We start from the raw sequence: 22,052 nt of genomic DNA on the forward strand, positions 1-22,052 counted from the left end.
TGGATTTAAGCAGCCCCAGAAAAGACTCAGGCTAAGTATTCACAGAGACAAGATTGGCAAGAATAGCAGCCTTATGGATGAATGCTTTAGAAGGGTTTCCTAAAATAGGTTATGTTTTATCCTGTCATTATATATATCTTAAATTTGATGCTAGTTCGTTTCAACTTTAACAGTGGTCTGGCAAAACTCATTAGAAAATGTAGCGGGGAGATGGCTCAGCAGGTAAAGGTACTTGCAGAAAAACCTGAGAATCTGAGTTTGATCCGTGGACCCCACATGATAGAAGGAGAGAGAAAATCTCCCACAAATTGCCCACCAGAATCCCTGCAAATCTGCTGTGGCAGACATGTGTATATACATGCATATACACACTCCTATACCCTCCACACATACACAAATAAATGTAATAAAATTTCTATGTAGAAACCTTAAACCCCTGCCGAGGGATCCTGAAGCATGTTTGGGAAAGCAGAAATCCAGAACGCTCAACATCTAGATGTTGCCAGGGTGATGTGTTGATGGTTCACGGGCCAAACCCAAAAGGACACTGTATGGTCTCTGAGCTCTATACCTGACCACAAACTCTAAGAGGTCAGGATTGTTTGATTTAAGGTGCTGACCTTAACTGTAATTCCTCTTCACACTAGACAAAGCTATAGAAGGCCTAAGGACACTTGCTTTGCAGAGGGACTACTGTGTGTATGCATCCTGGCATCAGCTTGCCAGGGTCTATGACAAGACTGTAGGACAATGCCAAGACCCTTGAAAGATGAAGACAATGACACCTCCGGTCCTAGGCCCGCATGGCCTTACAAGGGTGTGAGAGCTGGGAGTCAGGACTTTAGAGTGACATGTGGGCGCTGTTATGACTGTCAGAGCCAGAAGAGAAGGATGCTGGTGTTGGAATTCCAATCACGGGGAAGAATGTGCCCAATCGGAATCCCAGTTCCATTTGATGAGGGGCTGAAATGACTGATAAGAGATAAGAGCTGATTGAGAACATGCAGTTTAGACCTGGAGTCCACAGCGAGACACCCCCAGCTCCTCAGCATGAGATGAAAGGGTGTACCGTGGAGCCCCATAATGGCAGCTTAATCTGGAGGTCACTATCCCTCTCTTCCTCTAAATGATGGTTCTATTTAGTCCCAGGCTCTGATCGATAGTAGAAATCCTTTCTCTCTCCTTTACTGTAAGGGAGGGAGATGGGGTACATAAATGACGGGAAAGCAGGCCTGTTTCATGTCCTTACAGTTCACCAGTGCTCCACAAAGGCTCAGCATCGGACTTCACTGCGCCTACCATGGCAGCGTGGAAGATGACAGCTCCGGGCTGAGCCTTCCGTGTTGTGTCTCTCTGAGTCCTCACTGGAAACCGTTGGAGGCTGGTACTGTTTTTTATCAACAGACTCAAGGAAAGCAAAGCTCCAAGGCGATTAAATCATTTACTCCAGTAAGTGGTGTCAGAGCTTGGCTTCTGGCTAATGAGCAGATCTTAAAAACCATGTTTAAAATGGATTTCCAGTTCCGTCGATCGCAGAGAGGAAGCTTCAGTTGCCTGGAGTGCTGTGTGTTTGCTGCTGAGTTAGTGCCGGGTGTGTGTGGAGGGGTGAGGGCACATGGAACGTAGATGTAGCCAAGGGCTCTGGCATTTTCTCCTCTCACTTGTGGTAGTCGGAAATAAGAAATGAAGCTTCACATTTCCCCATCATCTTAATTATATGCCTCTCTGCTGCAAACAATACTCTCAGCATGAGTAATAGGGCTACCTAAGACTAAATTCTCTAAAGACCTCCCAACCGCATGAGGTTTGTTTGGGAGAAGCACTAAGAGAACAGTATTGGGGAGGAAAGGAGCAGGGAGCCTGTTGATGGTGTGTGAATCTTTCCCTTGTAAATGAAGTAAAAGAAGCAGTTTTTACTGGCACAAAAGCCAGCTGCAGAAATGAAAAGCCATTCTTGTTCCTCACCTTAGGCCTGCAAAAGAAACATCCTTCAGCACGCTAGCTAAAAAGCGATAAGGCGCCATCGGGAGCCTGCGCCTGCGCTGTCTTGGCAGAGAGGGCCAAGGAGAAATGGTCCTAATTTTAAAGCTCTTTTCTACTTCTGATATGATGTGGGCCCTGTTCCTAAATCATCTTTGAATCAGAATAGTGATTCTTTTCCACTCACTTGGCTGGAGTGTTAAAAAAAAAAAAAATCTTTGGGAAATGTTTAATAAATGCCTCGAGCTCTATGTAAATAAGAAAGATGTGGCTACTTGTGAAAAGAATATCAAAGAAGAACTTAATAGTATTCATCTTTTGCTATGTTGGGAAGCAAACGGAGTCATTGCAAAGTACAAAACCATGATGGGATCATTTCATCAAGGGGAACATTGAGTGGCTGCCACATAGGAGATACTTAAGAACGTCCTACACGGACTAAGGAATTAAAACATATGAATAGGAGCCCTTATTACAAACGAACGGCAAAGCGATGCATGCAAAGTAGCCGTTCGTGCTGACCATAGTAACTCAGTCTTTGTCACCACCCAAAGAGATGCTTGCATGTTAGGTGAAGAACGTGCAAGTTTGAACGAAAGGTGCAAACCTGTAAGACCCCATCTGCGTCATGAGCCTATGCCTGTAATGATGTCGCGAGCACTGTTTCTGCGAGACTGAAAGCCATGCACTCAGTTGTATCAAGTATTCAATTGCTTGGGTTGGATTCCCAACACACATTGATGGGACAGGGTGCCGTACCCTCCCTTGGGAGGTGCGTGTAGAAGGATGACAACTTCGAGGCCAACCTGGATACAAAGCAAGTTCAAAGCCAGTCTGGGGTACATGGAGATCGCGTCTTGAAAGAAAACAAAACCTAACACCTCTCCCTTAGGTTAAAGAAAACAATGTGCCCAGTCATGGGATGCATGGTGATGCAGGATGCACTACGGCAAAAAGGGCTTGCATTTAAGGCTGTTTGAGTTTCCTAGGTGAGAGCATTAAATTATCCCATGAGGGAGACCTGGGGTGAGGCAAGACCTTTCCCAAAGCTACTAGGATCCCAGGGTTTCCCTTAATTTTACGGTATCTGAAAATATTGTCCTGCAAAGAAGTCTACAGATGCCTCTACAAGACCTTGCCAGGAGTGTTCCTCCTCTCTAGTGCTCCGGGACAATGGTATAATTTGCCCAGGAGGCCAAATTGCCTGCCCATAATTATCAGCTTGCCCACACTTTTTTTTTTTTTATTCTCCAAGTATGGGAGTATCTTTGGCTCTAGCTATTAGGGGAAGCACTATGCATTATAAAGTTTTCCAACAATTATGGTGCCCTTTTTTTTCTTTTAAAAAATATATATAATTGGTTATCTTTGTATTAAAAATGCAGCCTTGTGTGTGCCTCATGCATGGGGGCATGCATACACACACACACACACACACACAGAGAGAGAGAGAGAGAGAGAGAGAGAGAGAGAGAGAGAGAGAGAGAGAGAGAGAGAGAGAGAGATTTCTCAGGCTTCAATCTTGTACAGTAAGGACACTACTTTAATAACTGCCTTTTAGGGTTTTTCTAAAACATTCTATACACTGGGTGATTCTTATACATCAGAACCTCAGGGAACCTGGCTTAGAGTTGTGAGTTTTCTGTCATTAAAGTTGCTAGAAGCTCAGGCGGCCACAGCCTACATCTTTCAGATGCTCTTTTCTGAACCCACTCCCCGGGAGATCAGCTCTGCCTCCTTACTATGTTTTTTTCTGGTCTGGCAGAGGAACTATATTTAAAGCCCTTACTTCGGAGGCAGTTAGGTATCAAGATCAATTTTGCAATTTAGTCCCAGAAAGATAGTAGCTCAAATGCAGGTTGACCAACTCCACAGCTATCTTAGCATTTGACAAAAGGTAAGAAACCCAAAAATAGGAAGGAAATTTGAGAAGCACAGAAAAGGAGTTTGATACGGACTCTAAACCCAAACCCAGGACAGCAGGCCCTACAAAATGCAATTTGGACTGATTTGAGAGTATTGACAGGTGTCAACATGCCCCTCTCTATAAAGACCCAGTTGGTCTACTCACCCTACCACAAGCAAATGAACCAAAAAAGTATTTTTCATTTGGTGAGTAAAACCTTTATTTCATTCTCCAGCAATGAGCAATTTCTCCACTCCCTACAATGAAAAATGGAAGAGTTAGTGCACCCCACCCAGTGTGCTTAACCCATTGTATGCCTTTTTTTTTTTTTTTTTGTCCTGACCTTCAGTCTGAGAGGCTTTCAGGCTTTACCTAGGGCCCTCAAGTTAACTTAAATTTCTGAGCTCATTCATTGAGATGATTTTTTTAAAATAGGAAAGTCAAAAAGCAAATATACAGCAAGCATAACTATATATTAGCAGCAGGCAAGTTATTCACAAGCACAATGACTGAACGCCCTTTAGGGAGTGTGCACTGATTCCTTGGGGAGTGTGCACTGGACTCCCCTCAGGGAGTATGCGCAGATTCCTTTGTGCCAGGTCAAAGTCAAGCAGGTTGTATTTTCCTATGCCCCATTAGGACTTCAACAGTCCCGCATTTTGGCTGATACCTAACTGTAACTTTCCCTTGTGGCTTTTCATTTTTCTTGGAGTCGTTCATTGTCTTTGCTTTTATCATTTGAAGAGATAGATTTTTTGCCCTTTTCTTTATTGTCTAAAACATTCAATCTATGGGTTTCCATATATATTTTTCCACTCAGTCATATTTTTCTTAGAGATGTCCAGGCCATCCTCATTCTGGACATATCTGCACATCCTAGTTTGAGTCAAGGCTCTTTGATTCCACCATTAGATGGAGTCCTTTATTTTTGTCTAATACATATTTTTCTATAGGGAGTGTAGAGGTGGTAAACTCTCTTTATGTATGTTTCTTTTTTAATTGTATCCATGCACTTTAGTCAATAACCTGGCCAGGCATAGAATTCAATGTCTAAAATCATTTTTCCTTGAAAGTTTGGAGCTATGGTTACCTTATTTCCAGCCTTTGGAATTGTCATGAAAAAAATATGAATATTCTGATTTTTATTTCTTGTTACTAATATCTTTTCTGAAAATTTTTCTATCTTCATTTCTTTTTCCTTAGGGTTTCAAAAAATTTATTTACACTCCTAAGTTCTTTAGGCCATTTCAGGCCATTGTTTTCAGGCTTAGGAAATGTTGTATTTTTACATTCATTATTCATTATTTTATGCTTCATGTTTCTCTTTTTGGGGAATTTTCTTCAAAATGAGTTTTGCTCTATAGACTCATCAATGTCTCTTAAATTAAATTCTTAATTTTCTGTGTCTTCTCCCCTTTGTATCTAGTAGGTTGTCTGAACCTTAACATTTATCTTATCTATTGATTATTTTCTAGACATATCGTGCACATGTAGATATGAATGCAGGCCAGTTTCTAAGAAGTCTTCTGTTTTCCTTGCTCCTCAGCAGTTGTGGTAATGTCTCAAGATAGCTGTCATGTCTCTAACTCTCTTTAATGTATTAAGTCACCTTTTTCTTCCAGATAACTTCTCTGTTCACTGATGTCCACTAAGATATCTAATAACTCATAATGAATCTGTGTGTATTCACAGATAAATGATTCTCATGACGAAGTCAGGGCAGATTCCTCCTATCATGGATTTCTTCAATAAATATCTTGGTATTAGAATCCCAAGACTGCCGTAACAAAAATACTGAAAACTGACTAACTTAAGCATCAGGAATGTCTTCTCTCACAGTTCATGACTCTAGAAGTTCACAATTGAGCTAGAATGTTGGCTTCTCTGGGGACTGTGAGGAAGGATCTGTCCCAAGCTCTCTAGAGGCCTCCGGCATGGCAGGCATTCCTAGACATGTAGACCTCTGACTTCCTTTGTAGACTTACTTGACATCATCCCTCTGTACCTATCTGCCTTTACCCCAATTTCCGTTTTCTATGGGTCCCCATCTCATTAGATTAAGGTCCACTCTAACACATTCATTTAACCTGATCACCCTCAGAACTCGGCTATTAGCATCCTCTCCACGGTGGAGAAGTTACTCAGCCTAACCCACAAGCCCTGCCACTGGTTACGTCAATGATGAGTTAGTTTAATTTATTTTATGGTAAACATGTATTTTAAAGAAATAAATTTGAACTTCACTAGAGGTGTCTCTTTCGAAAGCAAAACCTGTGTGGTTCTACCTGCTGGGTGTGGACCTTCCCTTACTGGCTTGGACCTGCTGGATGTGAGGCTTCCCTTACTGGGTTGAGCCTGCTGGGTGTGAGCCTTCCCCATTAGTGGTTTCTAACTCCTGGGTGTGAACATTTTCCCTTCCTGAGATACCTCCTCTTAAGTGCCCTTCGGAGGTGCCAGTCTTTAGGTCAGTACCAAGCTGAGGTTTCTGGTGTATACTCATAAGCCATAGGCTATTCTAATCCCCAAATCATCACTGAAGTCCTCTACCAAGAGTGGCCATGGGGAAAAATGAGAATTGACACTTGGATGAAAAAATGTTCTGGATAATACAGGAGCACAGAAGTGACACACACCGTGGTTAAGAGTGAGGGCGGACACGAAAGTCCAGCCGCTTTGGAGTCGTGGCTGGCATGACCCCCTGAAAATGTGGGAGACAGCTTTTCTTATCCAAAAAGATCGGAACAAACTAAAGAGCAGCATTGAGAGGTTCAGGTGATGACTGAACTTGGTGAACCACCGACTTTCAAAGGTGTTCATTGAAAACCCATGCGGTTCTATCAAGATTAAGCTCATTTAGCATTGGAGGTGTCTACCAAACAGTAAATGGCTTTGTTTATGAGAGAGAGAGAGAGAGAGAGAGAGAGAGAGAGAGAGAGAGAGAGAGAGAGCCCTGCTGCGTGCTGTGTGGCACACACCTTGGGGACCTGGGAACGCTGGCCTTCCTGAGCCAGAGATTGCTCTGAGTGATGAGTCCTAACTTCACTGAACAAAGGAGAGTGAGAGAGGATATGTGGAGAACCAACCTGCCACTGATCGAGAGAAACCCAAGGGGTCCAGGCGGGTATCCTCCAGCTTCCTGCACTGGGTGGTGGTGTGTTCCAGGAGAACAAGCTACATAGAAGGAAATGCGCTGGGTCCCAAAGCTGCAGACGCTCCCCCTGCCCCACAGCAATAGAACTGTCACCCAAACTGACCTTAATTTGGGACCATGTTACCATTCCATCGCCGAAGACAGAGCCACCAAAAAGCCATGTAATGTCAATGTACACAGGGAGCTTCTGAGTTTGCGCTAAGAAGATTTTAAATTGCTCTTTTAAAAGTATTTTTTGGACATTTCTCAGTGACTCTTGTTTAGGGATGAGAGGTGCCATTCTCTCATCCCCTGAAGCTGCATCGTGTCTGTCCTCATTTGCCACAACTCCACCCAAGTGAGACAGCACAGTCTTCCCAGGCTTGTGGCCTGGATGGAGATTAAGGCTGGGTTTGAAGAGTCTCTCCTAGTGCAGACAGCAAACATGGTCTCACAGCAGGCGCTGAGCGCATCCAGAACTAATGGCTTGCAAAGTCCCACCGCCCCAGAGAGGGTCATTGCATCTTAACTGCTATGTCACCCTGCCTGGCTGCTTGGGGGTGCATGAGGTGGCAGAGGAGGTGGACAGCCTTTAAAATCCACTGGAGGTCACTGTGTTCCATTACGTACACAGTGCTTCAAATGCAGTTTTAACCTTTGATGAAATTTGCAGTGTTGGGATTTTTTATGCTACAGCAGACACAGGAAATCACAGGTGCAACTAATTTCAGTTTTGACTTACAATCCCTGTGGACCCCTTGAATATCTATGTGCAATTCTCCCCTTAGCTTGAGTGTAAAGTGTCAGAAGTCTATAGCTTGTCTCTGTAATGTACATTAATAGGTAATATTGATTTGAGGAAATTAATTGCTAGAAAAACAGCTCTCAGGGCTCGTTGTGTGTTTGGGAAGATTGTAGAGCCCTCTTGTGGCTGCCATCTACCAAAACACGAAATGATCTCAAGACTTGTAACTGCTTTGTAGGTGGCAATGCTCACATTGGACTACTAGCTTCCTGGCTAGGATGCTTTTGGTCTAGTTGAGTATCATAACGATACATAGCACTTCTCTAAGGACTGCAGAGATGGTAGCTGGCATCAGGTGTCCATCTAAAAAGAATTGCTGGGGCTGGAAAGAGGGCTAAATCAGTGAGAGTATGCAGAAGGAACATGAATCCCTGAGTTCAAATCCTCAGCTGGGTGCAGCAGTGCCTGTCCGATATCAGTGGCGCTGGAGGGAGGCGTGTCGGGGAGAGACACAGGTAGATTCTTGGAGCTACGTTGCTGGTTCCTCTAGACCAACTGGTAAGCCAAGGTTCAGTGAGAGACACTGTGGGGAAAAGTGAGGTATATACCCAGCATTGACCTCTAGCCCACACTCACACACTTGTATGCAGGCTCGCATGTCTGAAGATGACTGAATATATATATATATTCCTGACTGAATATAAATATATATATATATATATATATATATATATATATATATATATATATATATTCCTGATCATGAAGGGAAATCATCAACGCAGGAACATCATTAGGGCCCTACCACTACCAATGGCCAGAGGCTCACAAGATGTTATTCTGCTTCTTAAGAGGATGTGCCTCCCTATTTTTAATTCATTTATTGATCATAGAAATGTAAGGGTCACCCCCTGCAGCCTCAAACTACATTTCTCTTGAAAAATCTTAAACACGCTTTTCTCTGATTTGCATATCGCCGAGAAGAGTGGCAGATGAGTGTTCTCATCTGAGTTTGTTAAAATCTTGAGGAAACAAATGTTGGAATCTTCTGCCTCTCTGACGCATCCGTCATGCCTGAAGAACAATATTTGCAATTTCAGGTCACTGTGCGCCACACTTGAGTTAATGAAAGGAACACCCAAGGCAAAGGAAACAGGACAAACTGAATTCTTGCAGGGAGATTTCAAATGACTGTGCATATATTGTCTTAGATTTCTGCCGTTGCTTTATTAATTAGACAGAATTACAGCAGTACTCCAGAGCCCGCTGCAGCTGAGCGGATCCCATTGAGTGGCCATGTGGCACGCTGGGCTTCTGGAAGGAACTCATGCTAATTATCGTGAGTAAGTGGATTTTGGAGAGAACCTGATTAGAGCCCCACATTACTTCCAGCATAATTTGGTTTCTCCTAGATTAGTTTGTGGAATGACACTGGCATTTAGTCATAAATGCATTACTCCCCCTGCCTATGGTTGCTAGCATGGAGACAAATGTCAGAGGGTGACGGGAGACTGGAAGGAAGGGGAAGAAATGAGAGAGAAACCCCCTGATGCTCTGGGCCTGAAGAGAACACAAGAAAGCTAAAGCCTATTCCGATTGCCTACTATGCACAGGTGCAATTAGCATAACAGCAGTGCTCCCACCTGGAAGAACATGATGAAGGAGATGATGGTGGCACACAGGTGATGCTGGCCAAGATGAGATGCTGAGCAGAAGTTGCTTCCTTCTTTGGGAACTGAAGCAGTTTTCATGCTTTTAGCAGGGGCTTTTTCAATATGCAAACCCACCTAAGGAGTTCCATTGCGTGGATTCAGGACCCATTCCGAATAAGCTTCCAATGACCAAATGTTGCCTAGTCTTAACAACAATCAGGACACTGGCTACGGTGTATTTAAAAATATTTAGATTCATAGGCTTATAATGTTAAAAAAATAAAGTCAACAGTAACAACAGAAATCCCCATTTGGAAAGGTAGGAAATCAGTCTCCATTTGGAAAATCAAGAAACAAAATTTTTTCTGTTTACCTGGCCCTCAAGGTATCAAGGAGTTGATAAGTGATAGCACCTGTCATAGAATTGTTACAATGAATCAAAAAAGGAATAATAGGATAACAATGTCTCATTTGTCACAGTCCAATGGCTGTTTGCATCCAGAGAAGAGGGACCACCAGTCATTACACACATCTCCAGCCCAAAATCCATAGCACTGTCTCTTTAAGAATACAGGCTAATATACCTTTAACTCAGGAGACATGGGGAGGAAGATATTTGTGAGTCTGAGGCCAGAGTGAGTTCCAGGACAGCCAGGGCTACTCAGAGAAAACCTGTCTCAGAAAGAAAAAAAAAAAAGCAAGTCTATTCTTTCAGAATGATTATCCTGCAGTCTTTTAAATACCAGCAGGGGCATCAATATCAATTCTGAATCTTTTCCATGGGTCCTTGTTTTCTCTTTGGTTTAAATAGAAAATGAATATATATATATATATCTCCAAAGAGTATATAAGGAGATATAAGGAGGCAGTGCTAACATCCACTTTTTCTTTAATCTTCTGGAGCAAAGAGAAAGAAGCAGGGTAATCACAAATGCCCTCAAGTATCCTTGGCTCAACAGTGTCTGCTGTGTCTGTCCCATGTCTGTTACCCCCCGGGGACCCAGGAGAAGTTCTCATGAAAAGCATGATCAACAGATATGTTTAAACAGAGTTGGTCGGTGTAGAAGACAGAGGGAAGGGAAGTCCGATCACCATGACTCCTTGATTTTTAATCTTAGGAAAAGCCTTCCACGTCTCCTGTCCACTTAATCGCATGTACATCTGGAGCAAGAATGTGTCCTCGGCTGTCCCTGACATACTCTCATATGGAGGATAACATGAGATAATTCATGTGCAAAGTGTTTTGGAGATGAAAAATATTATACAAATAAAAAAGCACTCTAGACTTAAGAGTTATTAACATAACTTGTTCAATATTTACAATTTCTACATTTGAACAGCTTATGTGGCTCTGATATTCATGGAGAAAAGGAGGATCTTAAATGTAAAATCTGCATATGTTGGTCTTTTAGGTGTTACTACTGGACCTTTCGTGATTCTTTGTCTAGTTGAATACAGTCCTATGAAGGAATCGTTTATAGTTTAGTTAGTTCAGTAAATATGACAGAGGAACATAGGCTCCAAAGAATCACACCACTTCTGCAGGTCACCCTGGAAAGTAAGGAGGTCTGAATGGGAACCCAGATCTTTCTGTGTTGAACCCTGATTTCTGCTCCCTGTATCTCAAATGAATGTTCCAGCCTTCATGAGAGGGCATGCTCACACTTGGTTCACATGAGGTGAATCTGACACGTTTTCTTTGGGTTTTCTCTTCCCAGATCAAGCCAACATAATCCAGCCAGCATCTTAAAATGCTATTTGGATCTCTGCAGATTTTGGGGTGGGATGAGTGGGAGAATAGTTTACATTAAGTCAAAAAGAAAACAGTGACACTGGAGAGCTTTGCTGCTCCCAAATTCTCTTGCACGGCCATTTTCAAGCATCCATTACTATTATATTACTGAAATTCTGAGCCTTAGATTTCTTGGGAAGATTAAAAACGGATACAATTGCAGGAGTTCTCTGCAGTCCCCAGTGTCCCGTCCTCCAGGGTAAGTCTAATAACACCATGGTATGGGGAGTGCTGACCTGTGAAATCATTCCAGAGCTGCAGGGGTCTAGACACTCCCAGAGCCATGTGAGCCTGTGTCTCGATAAGACACAAGTCCTTTACCTCTTCTGGTCTCTGTCCACCTCGCACCATGCTCCCTGACTCTCGGCCTCTGCTGTCTAGCCACAGGTAAACACAAATCCTGCCCCTGAGATGTTTACAGAGCTTGGAGTTCAACAAAGCCTGGGCCACTGAGCTATTAAGTCACAAAGCGCATCTCCACCGCCGCCTTTGACAAGATGATGGAAGAGCCTGTCAAAACCCACCCCACTGTGCGGAATACAACTGCTATCTGAAAATCTGTGAAACACGAGGGTTGTTTTGATGACTAAATTGGTCCATTGTTGGACACGGTACCCACTCAATAAATGCTAACCATTATTGCCGCCAGCACTAGCTTCCGTCGCCCACGAACTCTGTACGTTTCTAATCAGCTTCCTCCACTCTTCTTGTCCTGGAAATGTCCTCCAGATTGCTAGTCTTTGAAGGGAGAGAAAGGGAAGGGATCTGGTGAGGGTGGCTCAGTAATTTTGCTTAGCATGCTACAGTGATCACCCATTCCTGGTAGCAGAATGTAGGAAAATCCTAAAATAGAGAGTCTTTATGTAAGAACATGGCAAAAATCTAGACAGAGATGATTTCTTTCTTTCTTCTTCTTCTTTTTTAAATCCAGTGATGTTTTAGGAAAATCTGCAGCAAAGCTGTCAAATGCGGATCTAAATATTGGAACACGTGCCTGGCTCTTAAATACCCTGATTCACGTCTTTTCCTTTCCAAATTGGCCAGCGCTAAAGAATCACAAAATAGACACCTCATCATTCCCACCGTGTGTAATTCTCACATCCCCTAAAAGCAGCGCCTGAGAAATTAACTAAGAAGAGCGCTTGGCTGAACACTTTCGGCCTGATAACACAATCGGAGTGTACTATCTGCTGTTCGGCTTTGCCTGGCTGGGATTAGAGCTGCGAGAGAGACTGAATGGGGCCTTATCTCCCTCCGGGGCGGCTCCAAGGCTCCAGGTGGATACCAGCATGCATAAACCACAGCTTTGCTGAGTGCCTTGAGAAGTCCTCGTGCCCAAATCCCAGGGACGCGGTGCAAAGCAGGGCTCCTCTGGACCGCATAATCACAGAAGCCTGTGAATAATGCATGAGGGCAGGACCCTCCTCCGCACATCTCAAAGTGTACTGGGAGGATCTGTGCTTGGCAAGATAGCAAAAACAAGCCCCTGGAACATGCGTTCCCTGAAATTTATGCTTGCGGCAGCCACTTGGGGGATAGCGAAAGCAAATGTGACAACCACCAGAAAATCATGGCATTTTAGTGAGTCTGAGGCTCGTAGGTTCACTGTCAATATCAGGAACTGACGCGCCAGGACTTAAAATTCACTGTCCTGATAAATGCATCCTCTTCCTCAAGGGAAGTAGGGATTGCAGGATGAAATGACCTCGGTGGGACCGGAGCCTCTTATTTCCTACTTTTGTTTGGTTAGTGTAGCATCCTGGGCTTCCCATAATTAAAGTGAGCAGGCTGCCTCTCCAGCGGCTGATCCTCTGAGGACCAGCATGGACCACAAAGGGTGGGAGAATCAAGTCCTTCTGATCCAGATGCCAGCTTCGGTAGTGCAGCAGCCCTGGAGAGTGGGACCAGAGCCCACGTGTGTCGAGTCTCTAATTTGATATCCCAGCTGCTCATAATGTGAAGAATAAAACTTTTTTTGGGAAAAAAAAGTTGCCATACCAGCAAGACATGAAGCCCCACCTGACTGTCCTGGAATGTCCCTGGAAGGCTTCTATTTCCAGCAGGGAGTAGGCAGAGCCTGGTGTCAGCTCCCCTTCAGTTTCAGGTGCCACATACACTGGGACTCAAGAATGCTAGCCTCATGGAACGACCCCTATCCTCCTACCGTACAGTTGCTACACTGGTGGTAACTTCATAGTGGCGTTTTGACAATGTAACAGAAGCAGTACCCTTGACTGGGAAATTCTTCTCCTGCAATTCATTGTCTGCACAGTATTTATGGCTTGGGGTTTTCATCACATTCCTGTTAATAACACTCCTGCTGCTTAGATACGCGGAGGGGAGAGACTGGTCTCCTGTACTACAGACCATGCATGACTCAGTCAGTATGGCTTTCTGGAAGACACTGCAGTCCATAAAAGAATAGTGAATAAGACTGGCAACTCCCCCCATAGGACGAGGCTGAGAAAAGGATAAATGAGCTCAGATCTTTCAAAAGTGGTGTGTGGGAGGGGCATATAAAGTAATTAGAGATCATTTTAATTTCTTCATTTCCTCTTTCACCTGTTCATGCCATCGGTATATAAAGATTATCTATAGCACTTCTTTCGTAGAGAAATAAATCTTGACGGTGGGGTTGATGCATAGGAAAGTGTGAATGCTGAGTTTCAGCCTCTGGAGGGAAGCTCTTGGGTGTACCTGGCGCCCCTTACTTAGTAGATCAAAAGAGTGGCGACTTTTGAGTGAAATAAAACCTGCTTTCTCCAGGGGTCTGGCTGCTTTGTAAGTCACATTGAGGGAGGAGGTGATGGCAGTGTGGCGGCTGCCATAGGACCCGATGCGTGGCTGTTGTATGAGACACAATAACAACATGCTTGGGACTCCCTTCTCTTTCACAGTGCCGGGCATCCTTGGAACCTATCGCTATGACGTACACCATCGTCAGCCTCCTAAACTTCTTTATTATGACTTAGCAATCATGCTTTCTAACTTCCCATTTGCTTAGAGCATCATTCTTATATTCCTGAGTTTGTTTTCAAGGTTTGCATAAAGGGTCCTTTCATCACTGTGTCAAAGGGAAGACTGTGAAGCCAAATGTCCCCCTGGAAGATACAGAACTGTGAATATCATGCTCTACAGAGACCATGAGGAACAGGCATCCCATCATACACACGTCACACTAAAGAGAGGAGAAACTGATTCCACTCTGAGTATGTGGAAATGCTTCTAGCATGTAGCAGAGTGGAGAGAGCTAAGATCCACTTTTTAGAATCTGAGGATGGACACATCACCCATGCCCATCCCACGGTCGAGGACCAGCAATCTCCTTCTCTGTACCCCAAGTTTGTCCTTTACCACAACCCAGGATGTTCAGGCGACACCAAGCTTTGAAGAAACTTTATTACACAGAGAAAACTCAAATGAAAACCTGTGGGGCAAGAGAAACTAAGAGAAATTTCTTATTTCATATATATTTTACACAATCCATATATTATATGAAATAATATATAAGTAATACATATATTACTTATATATGAAACATCCATGATCCATTTTCTAGAAGCATTGGTCAATTGAGCATCCATGATCCATTTTCTAGAAGCATCAGCCAATGGAACATCCATGATCCACTCAGTCATGTGTTTTAGGTTCTGGGGAATCAAAGGCAAGGCCAGGTTATCTCAGGTTATAATGACTCCTGTGCAGACCCATTGACATTGATTGATTGGTCCAATTAAGTCGCATATGGAGGGCTTAAGCTTGGCTGAGTAGTCAAGAAGTGAAATCCTTTGGATAGCAATGATGTCTAAGTAGAGGAGTTCCCGCTTGTGTGGTTTTTATGGAAGTATAACACTGTGGATACTAATCTTGTTGTTAGATTTTATATGAGTTAAGCTAGTAATGGAAGGAACATATTCTTTAAATTGTGAGAGCCTAGCATTCTGCAAATTCGTTCCCTTGTGTTGAATTGTCAAGTCATAGCCCTATAAAAGTGAATGTTTTCACGACCAGCAAAGTGATCCAAGCATCTTACACTCCTTATTCCATCATGGCGCCCTATTAGTTCCGCTTCTATCACGGTAGTGAAAGAGAAATATTAAATAGAAGGGACGAGAAGAGAGATATAGCTAGAGAAAACAAGCTCTACAGGTTGGAGGCAACAAAATCAGAATTCCTGGGGCTGTCCCGTATTCCTCCTCCCCACACTCTCAGGAATTTTTCTCTGCTAATCTTTTGCCATGGCCTCAGAATGTTCCACTGTGTCTCATCACACTATTGCTAAATGAATCTCATGAAACTTTTGCTTTCGTAATTTTAATAGTTAGCAGTGTTATTCAGAACCTGGAACATGTTGGTTTCAGGACTCTGGGCAAGCTTATACTCCTTACTACCCATTCTTACATGAAACAAGTATTTATGAATCCACACCATGATCGCCATGGTCTGACCAAACTACCGTAGGGATTCCTCAAGGTGCAGAGAATAATCGTAAATATTTTTATCTACTCCTTACATCTATAACTTGCCAATTAATATCATTTTCTACCCCAGCACAGCTAAGTCAACAATACATGAGGGTGTTTTAAAAGGATTATCTCGACATTGTTTTAGAAATGTTCTTATACACAGCAAACCATTGATAGGCATGAATTAATTAAATCACTGACTATTTGAAAAAGGAACAAATTATATGATAAACCAGCATGTAAAATACAGTTTTTTGAAGCAGTTGAGAAGAAAATCATTAATTTTAATGCTAATTAAAATAAATTAAATTGTTACTAATTATCTGTTGCATGAGAACTAGTCAACATTTTGCCCTTTGTCAGTATTGACTGTCTTTCTCCACCAACTAACAAAATCAAATCTACATCATTTTGCTCTCTTTACGTCTGTGCCTTTAACAATAATAAAAATAGCTTTTTTCAGGTGAGAAAAATTAAAAAAGACAGGCATAGTTACTAAAGGCAACCTTGACCTTAGCTGCCTAATACCTTTCATGCAATTGTCAATTTCTCTTGTCCAGCAAGCCATCCTTGAGCATCCCCCTTGAGAGGGACACTGCCTTCAGCTGCTAGGAAACATACAATACTATACAATGTATAGTATCCAGCTGCTGGGAAACATACAATACTATACAATGCATAGTATCCAGCTGCTGGGAAACATACAATAATATACAATGTATAGTATTCAGAAAGACACTTAGGTCTTAGAGAGGACCAAGACTTCTATATGTGTGAAAGCTGACAATACAATGCCAAGAGATAACTCAGGCAGTGGAGTCAAGGGAAGGGGCTGTGAGCCTTGACTTCAGCCAGAAAAGACAACAAAGGCAAGAGCACACATTTGCAATGTGAAAGACGGAAGCAATTCTCTCCTGTTGTATTTAGAATTTGTTAGTATAAGAACCATTGAAAAGTATGTGTTTGGTTGCCTTGGAACCTCAATAAACCAGGCTGAACCATATGCTTACAATCAAGTAAAAATAATTATTGAGCTGACAACAGCATCCATTTCCTGATTTTTCTGTGCACACATGAATTTGTCATCATTGTTCTGGGGCCAAAAGCATGGCAATCCTAAAGATTCCACTTCACGTTTGGCTTTTTTAAGTGAATTCACCCCAAGTTCCAAGGAAGTAGGTGGCAAGTAGTAGATCTGTGAAAGGATGCTGTCGCCAAGACAAATAAAGTTCTATGTCTTAGGGACTGTTCTGGTCCAAGAAGATTGACAGATCTGCCCCTTAATTCCAGCATTTATCTCACTTTATTAAAATCACCGGGTGCCTTCAGTCTCTATGGGAACAAGGTCTTTACTCTCAGAGGTCCCCAAATGCCCAGCCACAGTGCTACCTGAGGGAGAGAAGGCTCAAATAATGTTTGGGAGGTAATATATAAATGTCTAGTTAGCAGAAAAAAATGGATTAGCAATTCATCAGAAAACAGATACACACAGAGAGAGAGAGAGAAAGAGAGAGAGAGAGAGAGAGAGAGAGAGAGAGAGAGAGAGAGATTATGAGAGGCCTTTGTATCGTAGCCATCATACACCTAGGTTTGTCCTTCCTCTCTTTATCATTTTAAGACATTTTAATTTTCTGCTCCACTATTAAACAAATCAGTTTAAGAACTAAAGTTGCACATTTCAAGAGAAAGAGTAATTTTATTAGAGACATAGGTGGAAGTTTGTGTCCCACCTGGTCCCACAGCCATTTAGTTCCAAACACACAGAGGTTTATATTAATTATAAACTGCTTGGTCTACTTCTTAGGCTTATTACTAACTAGCTCTTATAACTTAAATTAATCCATAATTCTTTTTTCTATTTAGCCACATGGCTTGGTACCTTTTATCAGTGAGGCATTCTCATCTTGCTTCCTCTGCATCTGGCAGGTGACTATACTTCTTCCTTTCCTCTTCTCAAAATTCTCCTAGTCTGGTCACCCCCTCTTTACGTCCTGCCTAGCTATTGGCCAATCAGCGTTTTTATTAAACCAATAGAGTGACAAATCTCTACAGTGTACAAGAACATTCTTCCACAGCAAGAGAATGAATTGACAATTGTGGAAGCAAAAGAAAATGAGTCACCATTGTTCAGACATGGGAAGATGTGTTAGATTTCTGTAAGTAATCTAAATGCCTGAGATACAAAGAACCTTACAAAGAAGAGAGGTTTGTTTTGGCTCTGTTCCAGAGGCTCCTTCCCAGCCTGTGGAAAGGTGGAATAGGATGGTGGGGAGCAGGTGGTGGGACACTGTTACTCAGCTAATGATGGGTGGGAAGCAGAAGAAAAAAGCTGGAAGAGACCCAACTTCCAACACCATTCCAGGACCCATTGCCCAGAGCTTAACTTTCTCTCCTTAGGAACAAGCTCCACCATCTCCCAGTAACCCTGTGCTGAGAACTGGGCTGCGCCACATGCGTGCTGTGAGGATGAAATCATTCAGATCAAACGACAGCAAGAGGGACAACTGATGCTGAGCTTTGCTCTGTGAAGTAGGATGTGTCAGTGGTCCAGACGCAGGTGTTGCTTCACTAAAGCTCCACTAAGTTTTGTAAGAGGAAAAAAATGCATATCAAAGAAAAAAATTAACAATAATTCAAAAGTAATTTAATTTTAATCTGATATTTATCTTCATTAATTGGATGGCCTTCAATTTTATAAGTCTTTTTTATGTTTTCCTGGTTTTGTGTTTTGGCTGTATTACAGGATAGAATAGGTAAAATAAACATGTGAATGTTTGCCTACACACATTGTGTCTCAAATTCTGCTAGCGACTGGCACCCAATGTTACAAGCTCAACAACTTGATACTCATCACTGCAAATGTTCTCTAGTTCCTTTCCCTGTACTTAAAACATCATTTCACTACAATATAATCACATAATTTCCCCTTCCCTTTCATCCGTTAAGCTCTCCTACATACCTACCTTGCTCTCTTTCAAATTCATGGCTCCTTTTCTTGTATCATTGGTGTGTGTATTGTGTTTGTGTGTGCGCCTAACTTTAATACGATATAGTCAGTCTGTATAATGTTACTTATATTTATGTTTTCAGAGCTGAGCGTTTATTATTGAATAATCAGTTGGCATGTTCTTCTCTAGGAAGATTCTCCTGCTTCTAGCATTCCTTTAGTTTTTCATCTAGGGCTTTTGATAAGAGCTGGTGAACACTCCCCATTCCAAGTTAACCTGTCTACTGGTGACTTCCTATTTCAGGTCATGTTTAGAATCTGTGTTGGGGAGACGTCATGAGTGTAACCTTTCTGACTTTTCTAGAGTAGACACAGCCTCTCAACAAACTTCCTGTTCCTCTGCTTCCTGCCATCTTTCTGCCCCTTCATCCCCAATGATCCCTGAGCTAGGTGCAAGAATTGTATTGTCAATTTATGATGTGTTGGTGTCGGATTTAAGTTTATTTGCAAGTTCACTCCATTGGCTTATAAACGTCAAAGATATCTGAGATGTAGCTAAGCATTACTAGGCAAAACTAAATGCAATGTGAGGTTAAATAGTTTAGTTGGATCCAGGAGCATTTTAAATTTACTTGAACATCGTGTAGCCACTTAATATCTGATAAAGCAAAGTGACCAGAAATTCCTTGCCTAGCTGGGCGGTGGTGGCGCACGCCTTTAATCCCAGCACTCGGGAGGCAGAGGCAGGCGAATCTCTGTGAGTTCGAGTCTAGCCTGGTCTACAAAGGGAGTTCCAGGACAGGCTCCAAAGCTACAGAGAAACCCTGTCTCGAAAAAAAAAAAAAAAAGAAATTCCTTGCCTAGTATTTCCAAGAGAAATTAAACCCCTCGATTCTGCAGATTAACTTGGGTCTTGATGTGACTAGCCTTGGGATTCTTACCTCCACACCCTTCAACTCCAACATTTTATAATCAGGGTAGAATAAAATTGAGCCATAGAACAGAACTTGAATATTACTGCCATTGGGTTTCACTGTTGTTGAAATACTTTCACACATCTTCTACTTGGTACAATTAACAAGAAAGTTAATAATATCCCATTTGTGCTCTAATTTGGCTCAGTCGAACACCTTTCTAATTTAAATTCTACTGCCCTGGTGTGTCTAAAAAACATAACCTCCTGAGCTACATCGTTATCATTACTATATTCATAATGTTTATTGTGAAGCTATGTGTGGAATACACATTGGTCTCTGCTGCGGAATTGGAATGTGAAGCAGACCCACTTTAGGTACAAAGTGACGGTCACCTACCACTCAGCGGTGGCCATCTGTATCTACTCTGGGCTACACATGCCCAGCAATGACTCCCCGTGAGGCCAGACACCATGGTATACATCTCTGATTGCTCGCTGACCTTTAGGACATAGTCGTCCGCAGTTGCTTTATCAGTCTGTCCTGTGAAAAGACAATAAACAGGGTTATGGAAAAATGGTGTGGGTGGTGCAAGGACTTGGGCTGCACTGCCCATGGCAATCTCAAGAAGTTCTCCCTCTGGAGTTAAAGGGGCTGGCTAAGATCCGGAAGTTTCTTTAGCACATTCCAAAAACGTTTGACTTAGCTACTGGTGAGGCTCTGTATTGAAAGTAGCAGAATATAGGGAAAGGCGCAGCTTAAAAGAAAGTACCTCGTCGATTATTCGGAAAATCAGAATGAAAACAGCTCTTCCTCAAACTGTTTATTTTTTATTGCTATAACTGGGTATGTAAGGATTTTCTGTCTAGTTTATCTTGGCCAAGTAGAATAAGTACTAGGTTGAATGTTTAAGGAGACGCTTTTCTTGTTGGAACTGGGAGACAAAGGAAGATTCCTCCTGAAGTAAGGCAGACCTGATTGAGCCCAAGTTCTGTAACTTATGATCAGTATAATCTTTGAAGATATCTTGTCTTCTCAAATTCTTAGTTTGTTAAATATTAAATAAAAACACAAAGAATGAGTGTGTGTTCACCTCTGAGTCAACAGCACTGAAGACCATGAGTGTTGGTGTATAAAAAGTTGACATCCAGGCATGTAAGTTTATTTAAATAAATTATCATTCCAAATGTAAGACAAAACTAGAAAAATTTGCCCCCAATCTTGAAGTATCTGTTATAGGAAGGAAAGTAACCTGGGTACACTACTTCTGTTCAATGAACGCCAGCCTCCCACACTTTACCTTCCTCATTCACTGACCAGGCACCTCTGGGCTCACGTCCTCAGGCATCACTGATCTCTTATTTGCTGTTGCTTTGGCGGTGGGGATTCTCTCCATTATCTTCTTTGGCACTGAGCTCTTACACACCTATAATGTAACTTAGATTTTGTCTTCTTCTCTCTTCACCGTTTTATAAGCAACGATAAAATTCCCTGACCAGAGGCATTTTGTTTTGAGTTTGTAGCAGTGTGTCTTATCAGATCTTAGTTTGCCCTGATGTGATGGCCTCCACCTGCAAGGGGTGGAGAAAAGTACTGTGATAATACAGGAGAGGTAGAGTGAGTTCCCAACCTCTCCTATTTTTTTTTCCCAATTTTCAAAGCCTTTATTTGATATAGAGTTAGACCTTGTCATTTATCTCTAAATAAGCAATGTCTATAGCTGCATGATTGCAGAGATTGGCAGAATATACATGATACAGTGGCAACTAAGTCACTACTTGACAGATTGTCACTATCTTAATATCTACCATCGGTTTTCGTCTATCTATCATTTATTTATATATCATCTATCTGTAATTTATTTATCACCTATTTATCATATTTCTGTCTCATCTAGTTTTCTGTCACGTAACTATTTATCATCTACCAATCTTCTATCTATAATGTCTATGCATCCATTATGTATCTATCACCTGTATTGTATCTATCATATCTATATCTATCTATCTATCTACCATTATCTATCATCTATCTATCATTATGTATCTATCTATCACATCTATCTACCTATCCACCATTATCTATCTATGTATCTATCTATCATTATCTATTTATCTATGTATTCTATCTATCACATCTATCTACCTATCCCTCATTATCTATCTATCTGTATCTATGTATGTATGTATGTATCTATCTATCTATCTACCTACCTACCTACCTACCTATCCATCATTATCTATTTAACTATCTATCTATCTATCTATCTATCATCAATCACTTGTGTGCAAGTACCCATGGCAAAATGTCTGCTTACTTTATTACCAAGCATCTTCAAAGAGCACATACTAAGATGGATTAAGTTCCTGTGACTGTGCCTTCTCCATCTGGATGCCAAGTCGGTACCACACTGAATAACAGTTCTCCCCTCAGGGCATGGCAGGCCACTTTCTGACCACTTGGCAGCATAAGGCACTCCACAGGGGTTACCAGATTCTTCCCAGAGCTTGTGAGAACTAT

General features: G+C 42.1%; 1 protein-coding gene across 1 annotated transcript in view; it reads left to right on the forward strand.

Annotated features, from left to right (window-relative positions):
- The window catches only part of Hs6st3 (heparan sulfate 6-O-sulfotransferase 3), a 646,599-nt gene that overhangs the window by 617,210 nt on the left and 7,337 nt on the right, over positions 1–22,052 (forward strand). The window lies entirely within an intron of this gene.

This window comes from Microtus pennsylvanicus, chromosome 15 (assembly GCF_037038515.1).
Source record: "Microtus pennsylvanicus isolate mMicPen1 chromosome 15, mMicPen1.hap1, whole genome shotgun sequence".
Lineage (NCBI taxonomy): Eukaryota > Metazoa > Chordata > Mammalia > Rodentia > Cricetidae > Microtus > Microtus pennsylvanicus.